Source organism: Lissotriton vulgaris, chromosome 3_1 (assembly GCF_964263255.1).
Source record: "Lissotriton vulgaris chromosome 3_1, aLisVul1.2, whole genome shotgun sequence".
NCBI lineage: Eukaryota > Metazoa > Chordata > Amphibia > Caudata > Salamandridae > Lissotriton > Lissotriton vulgaris.
Window position 1 is genome coordinate 1,801,920,567 of NC_141689.1, and position 12,796 is coordinate 1,801,933,362.

Sequence of the window (12,796 nt, forward strand, 5' to 3'; positions counted from 1 at the left end):
TGACGTATCTGTAAAACTTACCTTTTGTCCTGAATTTTTGTCCTGAATTTTGACCCTTTGTCCTGAATTTTTATACTCACCGTCCTGAATTTGCACCTATGCCAGTTGGTCACCCTAGTTCCTGTCCTTTCTTTGCGCTGGCACACAAACTGCTGCCTAGTGCCAACGTTAGGTACCTTTGCGCCATGGTGCAAGGGTGCTTGCATTGCAGGAAGGATTGTTTTTGTGCAGGAAGGGGCACCTTCCTGCACAAAAACAATCCTCTGAGTTGTTTTTCTCTTTCTATATGAGCTGCATTCTGCAGCACACATGAAAAGAGGAAAATATTTCCCCTTCTTACGCCTCACCTGGGGGGGGGATACCATTTTGAAGCATTCCCAGGTCTACTAATAATGGTGAATCTGGGAATGCGAATTGTAACAAAAGGGGGGAGAGAGAGAGTCAGTGGATTCAGTCTCCCTAAATGTATGAATAAACAAAGTGGAATCCACTCAAAGTGGTAGTGATCCCTAAAGTGATGGGGAAACACACAGTGTTGTTTAAATGCCCCTCACACACCAACAGGCCCCTTGGTGTCATGCTTCATCATCGGGGCCTTCGCACCCCTCTAGGGGATGCGGCGTGCTACGACTCGCGGATACGCAGGAGCACTTAGAAGTGAACTATGTGTGGGGGTGTGTGTATAGAACCAAGGTGTGAGTGAGGTGAGGTGAAAAAGAGTGAAAGGTTAAAAAATACCTGGCACGTGGGAGGAAAAAATATTTTAATTTAATCCCCTGCTGGTATTATTAAAAGAAGTGCAGGGCGTGGTTAGGTAGATACGAGTTAAGGTATCGAAAACCACTATTAAAGTGTCAACATGTTTCGGAGGTCACAGCCTCCTTCTTCAGGACAAGGGTTATGCACTTACCCTCCCCTTACTCACATGCAGAATGTTAAAGTGTATTAAAAATTACAAAATTACCACAATGTGCAATATTCCTAACAGTGTTTTTAGTGTTAGCGAATGCAGTTGCGCCCAGTTGGCGAAAAAACCTGCAAAAAGAAATGCATAAATAAATACATGAGAATGTCACAGACAAATCAATGGAGAAGAAGAAACCTTCTCTGAGTATCACCAGGTCATACCAAAAATAATGGGACCCTGTGAGGAAAAGAAAAGACACAAATGGACATAACAATACTGACACACACATATACAAAACACAGAATTACTCTCTGCTCTGATGGAAAGAGAGCACATAATAAGAAGGAAAAGTCTTACTTAGAGTTCTAAAATGTAAGACCTCATGAGCCTAAGCGTATATTGGGGATCCTTCCTTCCTGCTCAGAAAAGACCTAAAACAACATTAATGAACGAGGTTCAGTTGGAAAAAAGCATGATATTAAGTCTACCAGACTGATGGAAAAAGCTCGTCTTTGTCACCCATAAACTCACGGTTACTGCAATGGCAAATCGCCTGCCTTCCCTCAACGCGGCTCCGATGAAGTGAGCCTGGGTAGCGTCAGGGCCCTTATATATACTGTCCCTCAAGGTAATTAGTGGTGGTTAGTTAGTTGATATGGACCCAAATACGGAGATCGCAATCACCCAAGGTCCGGTGTTGCGCTCCTGTTGAACACTAAAGGCGCGCATGCGCACAAACGCCTGTCTAATGCCCTGACGCTACCCAGGCTCACTTCATCGGAGCCGCGTTGAGGGAAGGCAGGCGATTTGCCATTGCAGTATGGGTGACAAAGACAAGCATTTTCCATCAGTCTGGTAGACTTAATATCATGCTTTTTTCCAACTGAACCTCGTTCATTAATGTTGTTTTAGGTCTTTTCTGAGCAGGAAGGAAGGATCCCCAATATACGCTTAGACTCATGAGGTCTTACATTTTAGAACTCTAAGTAAGACTTTTCCTTCTTATTATGTGCTCTCTTTCCATCAGAGCAGAGAGTAATTCTGTGTTTTGTATATGTGTGTGTCAGTATTGTTATGTCCATTTGTGTCTTTTCTTTTCCTCACAGGGTCCCATTATTTTTGGTATGACCTGGTGATACTCAGAGGTTTCTTCTTCTCCATTGATTTGTCTGTGACATTCTCATGTATTTATCTATGCATTTCTTTTTGCAGGTTTTTTCGCCAACTGGGCGCAACTGCATTCGCTAACACTAAAAACACTGTTAGGAATATTGCACATTGTGGTAATTTTGTAATTTTTAATACACTTTAACATTCTGCATGTGAGTAAGGGGAGGGTAAGTGCATAACCCTTGTCCTGAAGAAGGAGGCTGTGACCTCCGAAACATGTTGACACTTTAATAGTGGTTTTCGATACCTTAACTCGTATCTACCTAACCACGCCCTGCACTTCTTTTAATAATACCAGCCGGGGATTAAATTAAAATATTTTTTCCTCCCATGTGCCAGGTATTTTTTAACCTTTCACTCTTTTTCACCTCACCTCACTCACACCTTGGTTCTATACACACACCCCCACACATAGTTCACTTCTAAGTGCTCCTGCGTATCCGCGAGTCATAGCGCGCCGCATCCCGTAGAGGGGTGCGAAGGCCCCGATGATGAAGCATGACACCAAGGGGCCTGTTGGTGTGTGAGGGGCATTTAAACAACACTGTGTGTTTCCCCATCACTTTAGGGATCACTACCACTTTGAGTGGATTCCACTTTGTTTATTCATACATTTAGGGAGACTGAATCCACTGACTCTCTCTCTCCCCCCTTTTGTTACAATTCGTGTATTGACAGCGCACAGCTGTGGGAGCCCCTTCCCATCTTTATCTTCACTTTTGGACCTACCTAGACACACATACAAAACACTTTAGTGTGAAAACCTTCCTGCTCTCCTCACCTAACAATATGGAGGATGAACATGGATTGACCTTTAGCGAAGATGACATCGACCGTATTCTAGCTGATGACAAACCCTTTGAAGGCCTTAGCAACAGTGACCCTGGCCCTGCTGTAGCAGACTGGGATGAATTAATGAATGCCCGAAAAACCCAAATTAGGACAGCCCTTCATGGCTTACTAATGAGGGAGTATTTACGAAGCAAGATGGCCCCTCAAGGCCTACTGGTCAAAACAGAACCGTTTATTTTCCAAGATGACCTCGTTTTTAAAAAGGCATGGTCACTCATCTCGTGGCACTGTACCAGGGATTGGCTGGTACTCATAGTCCAAACCGCCGCAAGAAAGTCAGTGGAATTAAAAGTTGAGATCCAAAGACTGGAAGTACAGCTTAAAGCTTTCATTTCACCTGCGGATCTGAAAAAAGGCCTTGAGGAGCTGAATCAACAAATGAAGGATTTCGAGGCAACCTTAAAACAAAGCAAATTTAATAAATTTAAAAAAGATAAAGATCGCTTTACCCCTGAGAGAGCCTACCCCTACACCCGAGCTGACTACGTTATGAAGGATAACTCAAGTGATACTGACAGTGTCAACTCTGATAGCAGTAACTCAAGCAATAAGTCAGGAGGTTTTCAACAAAGAAAGCAAAGGGGAGGTTTCCGACAGCAAAGGGCCCAATTTCCACGCCAGAGAGGCTGGCGAGGTTTCCAAGGACCTCAATTTAACCCTTATCAGCCGCCTTTCCAATTCCCACAGTACCAGTTTGTACCACCACAAATGGGACAAATGTACCCTCAATGGGTTCCGGATCAAACCAATGCTCCCCAGAACCAACAGCCTTTTTTATCCTGGGGCCAAGGATCCCGCAGAGGGCGGAACAAGAAGGGCAACAACGTCAATTGGCAACCCACAGAGGAGGCAGACCCACGGGTAGTGACGAGGAGTATGACGGCGAATCAGGCGTCATCGAGCAACAGGGGGACCTAGTTATTAATATAACTCCCTGGCCCCTTACTGATTTGCAGAGGGAGGTACTGAAAAAAGGCTTGGGATATGTCCCCACGAACAAACCAGACATTTTCTTATTGCACAAAGAAATGCAGGAGTTTATTAGAACTATTAAACTGCGGGCGTTTTTCAAAGATAAGGAGCCATCCACAGAGACCTCAGACACCGGTTTAAAACCGAGATCAACTTTTACACCGCTGGATAATCAACTCCCGGTTGAGGTTCTGGCCTTTGAAAAAGCCGTAATGCAAGAATTGAAATGTCTAGAAAATAAACAGAGGGTTTTTCAGAACATGTCAAGAATGGAAAGTGAGGCCATTAAGGAATTGAGGATGAATAAGAACCTGATCATAAAACCCGCGGATAAGGGTGGGGCAGTAGTTATCCAAACCACCTTAGCCTATGACAAAGAGTGCAGAAGGCTCCTTTCTGACAATAGGAACTATCAGATCCTCACTGAAGACCCAACTGAATCACTGAGAGTTCAGATAGGAGGCATGGTGGAAGAGGCACTTACACATGATTGGATTACCAAGAAGGAGTCGGAGTTTCTGATACAAAAGAATCCACGTACTCCATATTTTTACACCATACCCAAGGTGCACAAAAACCTTGAAAATCCTCCCGGTCGCCCCATTGTTTCTGGCATCTCATCTATTCTGGAACCATTGTCCAAATTTGCGGATGCCTTTCTTAGTCCAATTGTGCAGGCCACTGACACATATTTGAAGGATACAAAGGCAGTACTCCAACTGTTAAATAACCAGACTTTTGATCCCAGCTCCCAGATGCTCCTCAGTCTTGATGTGGAGAGCCTCTATACGAGCCTCCCACACGAGGAGACTTTACAAATCATTGAGGAGGTACTGCACTCTACAAACTGGGAATACCACACCCCACGAAATGTAGTACTGGAATGCATCACATTGGCCCTTACCAAGAACTTTTTTGAGTATGAGGGCACCCTCTTCTGGCAGAAACATGGGACCAGTATGGGCAGTACTTTTGCCCCGAGCTTGGCCGGACTATATGTCCATCACCTGGAGTCCACAAGAATCCTCCACCCAGACAACCCACACAGGACGAGGATTCGTACCTGGCGGAGGTATATAGACGATATTTTGGTTATCAGGGAAGGAGATATGACTACGGTAACTGACTTTACCGATTGGCTTAACAACCAAAATGCCTTCTTAAAATTTACTCACCAGGTGTCTAACCAAAGCATGGTCTTTTTGGATTTAAACATCTATTACGAAGCAGGAATCCTCAAAACAGAAACGCATTTCAAACCAACGGCTAGGAACTGCCTCCTCAGATTTGACAGCTTCCATCCACGTCATCTGAGGGAGAACCTTCCCTATGGACAGTTCCTGCGTCTTCGGCGGAACTGCAGTGACATTGCTAAATATAAATCTCAGGCTAAGGATCTAAGTATGAAACTGAGACAGAGGAAATATCCGGAAACTGTAATCAGAAAAGCATCAAAAAGGGCCAGGAATAATAACCGTGAGGCCCTCCTAGAGGATAACCCTCGGAGAGAGGAAGCCGAAAAAAGAACAGTATGTGTCACCACATATAGTCCAGTAACCAACCAAGTGACCAAGTTGGTGAACAAACACTGGCGCACTCTGACGAGTAGCGGTCTAACTTTGGAGAAGCCATTGTTTGCCCATAGAAGGGGCAGGAACTTGAGAGACATGCTTGTCCACACAAGACCCCCTCCCACGAAAAAGGTCAAACAAGACTTCAGGGCATACATGGTCACCATCCATGTGGTAACTGTAACAACTGCCACCTCACTAAAAAAAGCCTGACCTTGACCTTCTCAAATGGGACACAATGGGAGCAACGTGTGTTCACAAATTGCAACAGCAAGAATGTTGTATATCTGATCACGTGCCCCTGTGGAAAAGAATACGTTGGTATGACAACAAGACCTGTTAAAGTGAGATTAAATGAACACAAAAGTAACATCAGATGTAAGAAACTCACTACTAAAATGTCAACCCACTTCATCGAACACCAACACTGTGTGAATGAACTGCAGTGGACGGTTATTGAACAATTACCCTCAGAGGTGGGTCTCCTGGAAAAAGAACAACGGTGGGTGTTCCGGTTGGGAACTGACACAACGGGGCTTAATGACTCCATCCCTTGGAGCCTCTTGAGATAATAACTCTCTCTGATATATTTTGTTGTTCATATCCTAAATCATGATGCATTTGGTCTATTAGGTCATACTGCCACCGCCTCACCACGTGCACCTGGCTTCTATGCCCTGCAACTGAGATCCATCTGTGCATTAGTTCTATCAGACTTTCCCCTTTAAACCTATTAGATAGCGTGAGCCCCTTCTGGATATTCATTGGGGTCCAGGCACTACTGTATAGTACACGCGTTTAATTTATAGTATTGTGCTAAACAATACCTATCCAATAACATATCTTGCTGCCCCTCCGTATTGTAACAGTAAATATTGGCCCTTTTGGATACCCAGTGCAGCCCTGTAGTACACGCTTTTTTATGCCAAACGGAGGCACTGTATATTGATCCTCTTCGGCTTTCGCGGTACCACTTGTAGCGCTCTTGTTCCACGCATGCGCGGTCGCCTTTTTTGACCGCGCATGCGCATTAGACAGGCTTTTGTGCGCATGCGCGCCTTTAGTGTTCAACAGGAGCGCAACACCGGACCTTGGGTGATTGCGATCTCCGTATTTGGGCATACACCGGTCCATATCAACTAATTAACCACCACTAATTACCTTGAGGGACAGTATATATAAGGGCCCTGACGCTACCCAGGCTCACTTCATCGGAGCCGCGTTGAGGGAAGGCAGGCGATTTGCCATTGCAGTAACCGTGAGTTTATGGGTGACAAAGACGAGCTTTTTCCATCAGTCTGGTAGACTTAATATCATGCTTTTTTCCAACTGAACCTCGTTCATTAATGTTGTTTTAGGTCTTTTCTGAGCAGGAAGGAAGGATCCCCAATATACGCTTAGGCTCATGAGGTCTTACATTTTAGAACTCTAAGTAAGACTTTTCCTTCTTATTATGTGCTCTCTTTCCATCAGAGCAGAGAGTAATTCTGTGTTTTGTATATGTGTGTGTCAGTATTGTTATGTCCATTTGTGTCTTTTCTTTTCCTCACAGGGTCCCATTATTTTTGGCATGACCTGGTGATACTCAGAGAAGGTTTCTTCTTCTCCATTGATTTGTCTGTGACATTCTCATGTATTTATCTATGCATTTCTTTTTGCAGGTTTTTTCGCCAACTGGGCGCAACTGCATTCGCTAACACTAAAAACACTGTTAGGAATATTGCACATTGTGGTAATTTTGTAATTTTTAATACACTTTAACATTCTGCATGTGAGTAAGGGGAGGGTAAGTGCATAACCCTTGTCCTGAAGAAGGAGGCTGTGACCTCCGAAACATGTTGACACTTTAATAGTGGTTTTCGATACCTTAACTCGTATCTACCTAACCACGCCCTGCACTTCTTTTAATAATACCAGCCGGGGATTAAATTAAAATATTTTTTCCTCCCACGTGCCAGGTATTTTTTAACCTTTCACTCTTTTTCACCTCACCTCACTCACACCTTGGTTCTATACACACACCCCCACACATAGTTCACTTCTAAGTGCTCCTGCGTATCCGCGAGTCGTAGCACGCCGCATCCCGTAGAGGGGTGCGAAGGCCCGATGATGAAGCATGACACCAAGGGGCCTGTTGGTGTGTGAGGGGCATTTAAACAACACTGTGTGTTTCCCCATCACTTTAGGGATCACTACCACTTTGAGTGGATTCCACTTTGTTTATTCATACATTTAGGGAGACTGAATCCACTGACTCTCTCTCTCCCCCCTTTTGTTACAATTCGTGTATTGACAGCGCACAGCTGTGGGAGCCCCTTCCCATCTTTATCTTCACTTTTGGACCTACCTAGACACACATACAAAACACTTTAGTGTGAAAACCTTCCTGCTCTCCTCACCTAACAATATGGAGGATGAACATGGATTGACCTTTAGCGAAGATGACATCGACCGTATTCTAGCTGATGACAAACCCTTTGAAGGCCTTAGCAACAGTGACCCTGGCCCTGCTGTAGCAGACTGGGATGAATTAATGAATGCCCGAAAAACCCAAATTAGGACAGCCCTTCATGGCTTACTAATGAGGGAGTATTTACGAAGCAAGATGGCCCCGCAAGGCCTACTGGTCAAAACAGAACCGTTTATTTTCCAAGATGACCTCGTTTTTAAAAAGGCATGGTCACTCATCTCGTGGCACTGTACCAGGGATTGGCTGGTACTCATAGTCCAAACCGCCGCAAGAAAGTCAGTGGAATTAAAAGTTGAGATCCAAAGACTGGAAGTACAGCTTAAAGCTTTCATTTCACCTGCGGATCTGAAAAAAGGCCTTGAGGAGCTGAATCAACAAATGAAGGATTTCGAGGCAACCTTAAAACAAAGCAAATTTAATAAATTTAAAAAAGATAAAGATCGCTTTACCCCTGAGAGAGCCTACCCCTACACCTGAGCTCACTACGTTATGAAGGATAACTCAAGTGATACTGACAGTGTCAACTCTGATAGCAGTAACTCAAGCAATAAGTCAGGAGGTTTTCAACAAAGAAAGCAAAGGGGAGGTTTCCGACAGCAAAGGGCCCAATTTCCACGCCAGAGAGGCTGGCGAGGTTTCCAAGGACCTCAATTTAACCCTTATCAGCCGCCTTTCCAATTCCCACAGTACCAGTTTGTACCACCACAAATGGGACAAATGTACCCTCAATGGGTTCCGGATCAAACCAATGCTCCCCAGAACCAACAGCCTTTTTTATCCTGGGGCCAAGGATCCCGCAGAGGGCGGAACAAGAAGGGCAACAACGTCAATTGGCAACCCACAGAGGAGGCAGACCCACGGGTAGTGACGAGGAGTATGACGGCGAATCAGGCGTCATCGAGCAACAGGGGGACCTAGTTATTAATATAACTCCCTGGCCCCTTACTGATTTGCAGAGGGAGGTACTGAACAAAGGCTTGGGATATGTCCCCACGACCAAACCAGACATTTTCTTATTGCACAAAGAAATGCAGGAGTTTATTAGAACTATTAAACTGCGGGCATTTTTCAAAGATAAGGAGCCATCCACAGAGACCTCAGACACCGGTTTAAAACCGAGATCAACTTTTACACCGCTGGATAATCAACTCCCGGTTGAGGTTCTGGCCTTTGAAAAAGCCGTAATGCAAGAATTGAAATGTCTAGAAAATAAACAGAGGGTTTTTCAGAACATGTCAAGAATGGAAAGTGAGGCCATTAAGGAATTGAGGATGAATAAGAACCTGATCATAAAACCCGCGGATAAGGGTGGGGCAGTAGTTATCCAAACCACCTTAGCCTATGACAAAGAGTGCAGAAGGCTCCTTTCTGACAATAGGAACTATCAGATCCTCACTGAAGACCCAACTGAATCACTGAGAGTTCAGATAGGAGGCATGGTGGAAGAGGCACTTACACATGATTGGATTACCAAGAAGGAGTCGGAGTTTCTGATACAAAAGAATCCACGTACTCCATATTTTTACACCATACCCAAGGTACACAAAAACCTTGAAAATCCTGCCGGTCGCCCCATTGTTTCTGGCATCTCATCTATTCTGGAACCATTGTCCTAATTTGCGGATGCCTTTCTTAGACCAATTGTGCAGGCCACTGACACATATTTGAAGGATACAAAGGCAGTACTCCAACTGTTAAATAACCACACTTTTGATCCCAGCTCCCAGATGCTCCTCAGTCTTGATGTGGAGAGCCTCTATACGAGCCTCCCACACGAGGAGACTTTACAAATCATTGAGGAGGTACTGCACTCTACAAACTGGGAATACCACACCCCACGAAATGTAGTACTGGAATGCATCTCATTGGCCCTTACCAAGAACTTTTTTGAGTATGAGGGCACCCTCTTCTGGCAGAAACATGGGACCAGTATGGGCAGTACTTTTGCCCCGAGCTTGGCCGGACTATATGTCCATCACCTGGAGTCCACAAGAATCCTCCACCCAGATAACCCACACAGGACGAGGATTCGTACCTGGCGGAGGTATATAGACGACATTTTGGTTATCTGGGAAGGAGATATGACTACGGTAACTGACTTTACCGATTGGCTTAACAACCAAAATGCCTTCTTAAAATTTACTCACCAGGTGTCTAACCAAAGCATGGTCTTTTTGGATTTAAACATCTATTACGAAGCAGGAATCCTCAAAACAGAAACGCATTTCAAACCAACAGCTAGGAACTGCCTCCTCAGATTTGACAGCTTCCACCCACGTCATCTGAGGGAGAACCTTCCCTATGGACAGTTCCTGCGTCTTCGGCGGAACTGCAGTGACATTGCTAAATATAAATCTCAGGCTAAGGATCTAAGTATGAAACTGAGACAGAGGAAATATCCGGAAACTGTAATCAGAAAAGCATCAAAAAGGGCCAGGAATAATAACCGTGAGGCCCTCCTAGAGGATAACCCTCGGAGGGAGGAAGCCGAAAAAAGAACAGTATGTGTCACCACATATAGTCCAGTAACCAACCAAGTGACCAAGTTGGTGAACAAACACTGGCGCACTCTGACGAGTAGCGGTCTAACTTTGGAGAAGCCATTGTTTGCCCATAGAAGGGGCAGGAACTTGAGAGACATGCTTGTCCACACAAGACCCCCTCCCACGAAAAAGGATCAAACAAGACTTCAGGGCATACATGGTCACCATCCATGTGGTAACTGTAACAACTGCCACCTCACTAAAAAAAGCCTGACCTTGACCTTCTCAAATGGGACACAATGGGAGCAACGTGTGTTCACAAATTGCAACAGCAAGAATGTTGTATATCTGATCACGTGCCCCTGTGGAAAAGAATACATTGGTAAGACAACCAGACCTGTTAAAGTGAGATTAAATGAACACAAAAGTAACATCAGATGTAAGAAACTCACTACTAAAATGTCAACCCACTTCATCGAACACCAACAATGTGTGAATGAACTGCAGTGGACGGTTATTGAACAATTACCCTCAGAGGTGGGTCTCCTGGAAAAAGAACAACGGTGGGTGTTCCTGTTGGGAACTGACACAACGGGGCTTAATGACTCCATCCCTTGGAGCCTCTTGAGATAATAACTCTCTCTGATATATTTTGTTGTTCATATCCTAAATCATGATGCATTTGGTCTATTAGGTCATACTGCCACCGCCTCACCACGTGCACCTGGCTTCTATGCCCTGCAACTGAGATCCATCTGTGTGTTAGTTCTATCAGACTTTCCCCTTTAAACCTATTAGATAGCGTGAGCCCCTTCTGGATATTCATTGGGGTCCAGGCACTACTGTATAGTACACGCGTTTAATTTATAGTATTGTGCTAAACAATACCTATCCAATAACATATCTTGCTGCCCCTCCGTATTGTAACAGTAAATATTGGCCCTTTTGGATACCCAGTGCAGCCCTGTAGTACACGCTTTTTTATGCCAAACGGAGGCACTGTATATTGATCCTCTTCGGCTTTCGCGGTACCACTTGTAGCGCTCTTGTTCCACGCATGTGCGGTCGCCTTTTTTGACCGCGCATGCGCATTAGACAGGCTTTTGTGCGCATGCGCGCCTATAGTGTTCAACAGGAGCGCAACACCGGACCTTGGGTGATTGCGATCTCCGTATTTGGGCATATACCGGTCCATATCAACTAATTAACCACCACTAATTACCTTGAGGGACAGTATATATAAGGGCCCTGACGCTACCCAGGCTCACTTCATCGGAGCCGCGTTGAGGGAAGGCAGGCGATTTGCCATTGCAGTAACCGTGAGTTTATGGGTGACAAAGACGAGCTTTTTCCATCAGTCTGGTAGACTTAATATCATGCTTTTTTCCAACTGAACCTCGTTCATTAATGTTGTTTTAGGTCTTTTCTGAGCAGGAAGGAAGGATCCCCAATATACGCTTAGGCTCATGAGGTCTTACATTTTAGAACTCTAAGTAAGACTTTTCCTTCTTATTATGTGCTCTCTTTCCATCAGAGCAGAGAGTAATTCTGTGTTTTGTATATGTGTGTGTCAGTATTGTTATGTCCATTTGTGTCTTTTCTTTTCCTCACAGGGTCCCATTATTTTTGGTATGACCTGGTGATACTCAGAGAAGGTTTCTTCTTCTCCATTGATTTGTCTGTGACATTCTCATGTATTTATCTATGCATTTCTTTTTGCAGGTTTTTTCGCCAACTGGGCGCAACTGCATTCGCTAACACTAAAAACACTGTTAGGAATATTGCACATTGTGGTAATTTTGTAATTTTTAATACACTTTAACATTCTGCATGTGAGTAAGGGGAGGGTAAGTGCATAACCCTTGTCCTGAAGAAGGAGGCTGTGACCTCCGAAACATGTTGACACTTTAATAGTGGTTTTCGATACCTTAACTCGTATCTACCTAACCACGCCCTGCACTTCTTTTAATAATACCAGCCGGGGATTAAATTAAAATATTTTTTCCTCCCACGTGCCAGGTATTTTTTAACCTTTCACTCTTTTTCACCTCACCTCACTCACACCTTGGTTCTATACACACACCCCCACACATAGTTCACTTCTAAGTGCTCCTGCGTATCCGCGAGTCGTAGCACGCCGCATCCCGTAGAGGGGTGCGAAGGCCCCGATGATGAAGCATGACACCAAGGGGCCTGTTGGTGTGTGAGGGGCATTTAAACAACACTGTGTGTTTCCCCATCACTTTAGGGATCACTACCACTTTGAGTCGAATCTGGGAATGCACCAAATTCCATGGGTGAATGGGTTGGAAGACCCACGCTCCACTCATGGAACGCCTCCCTGGGGCAGAGTACCGCAACGCAGCAATCT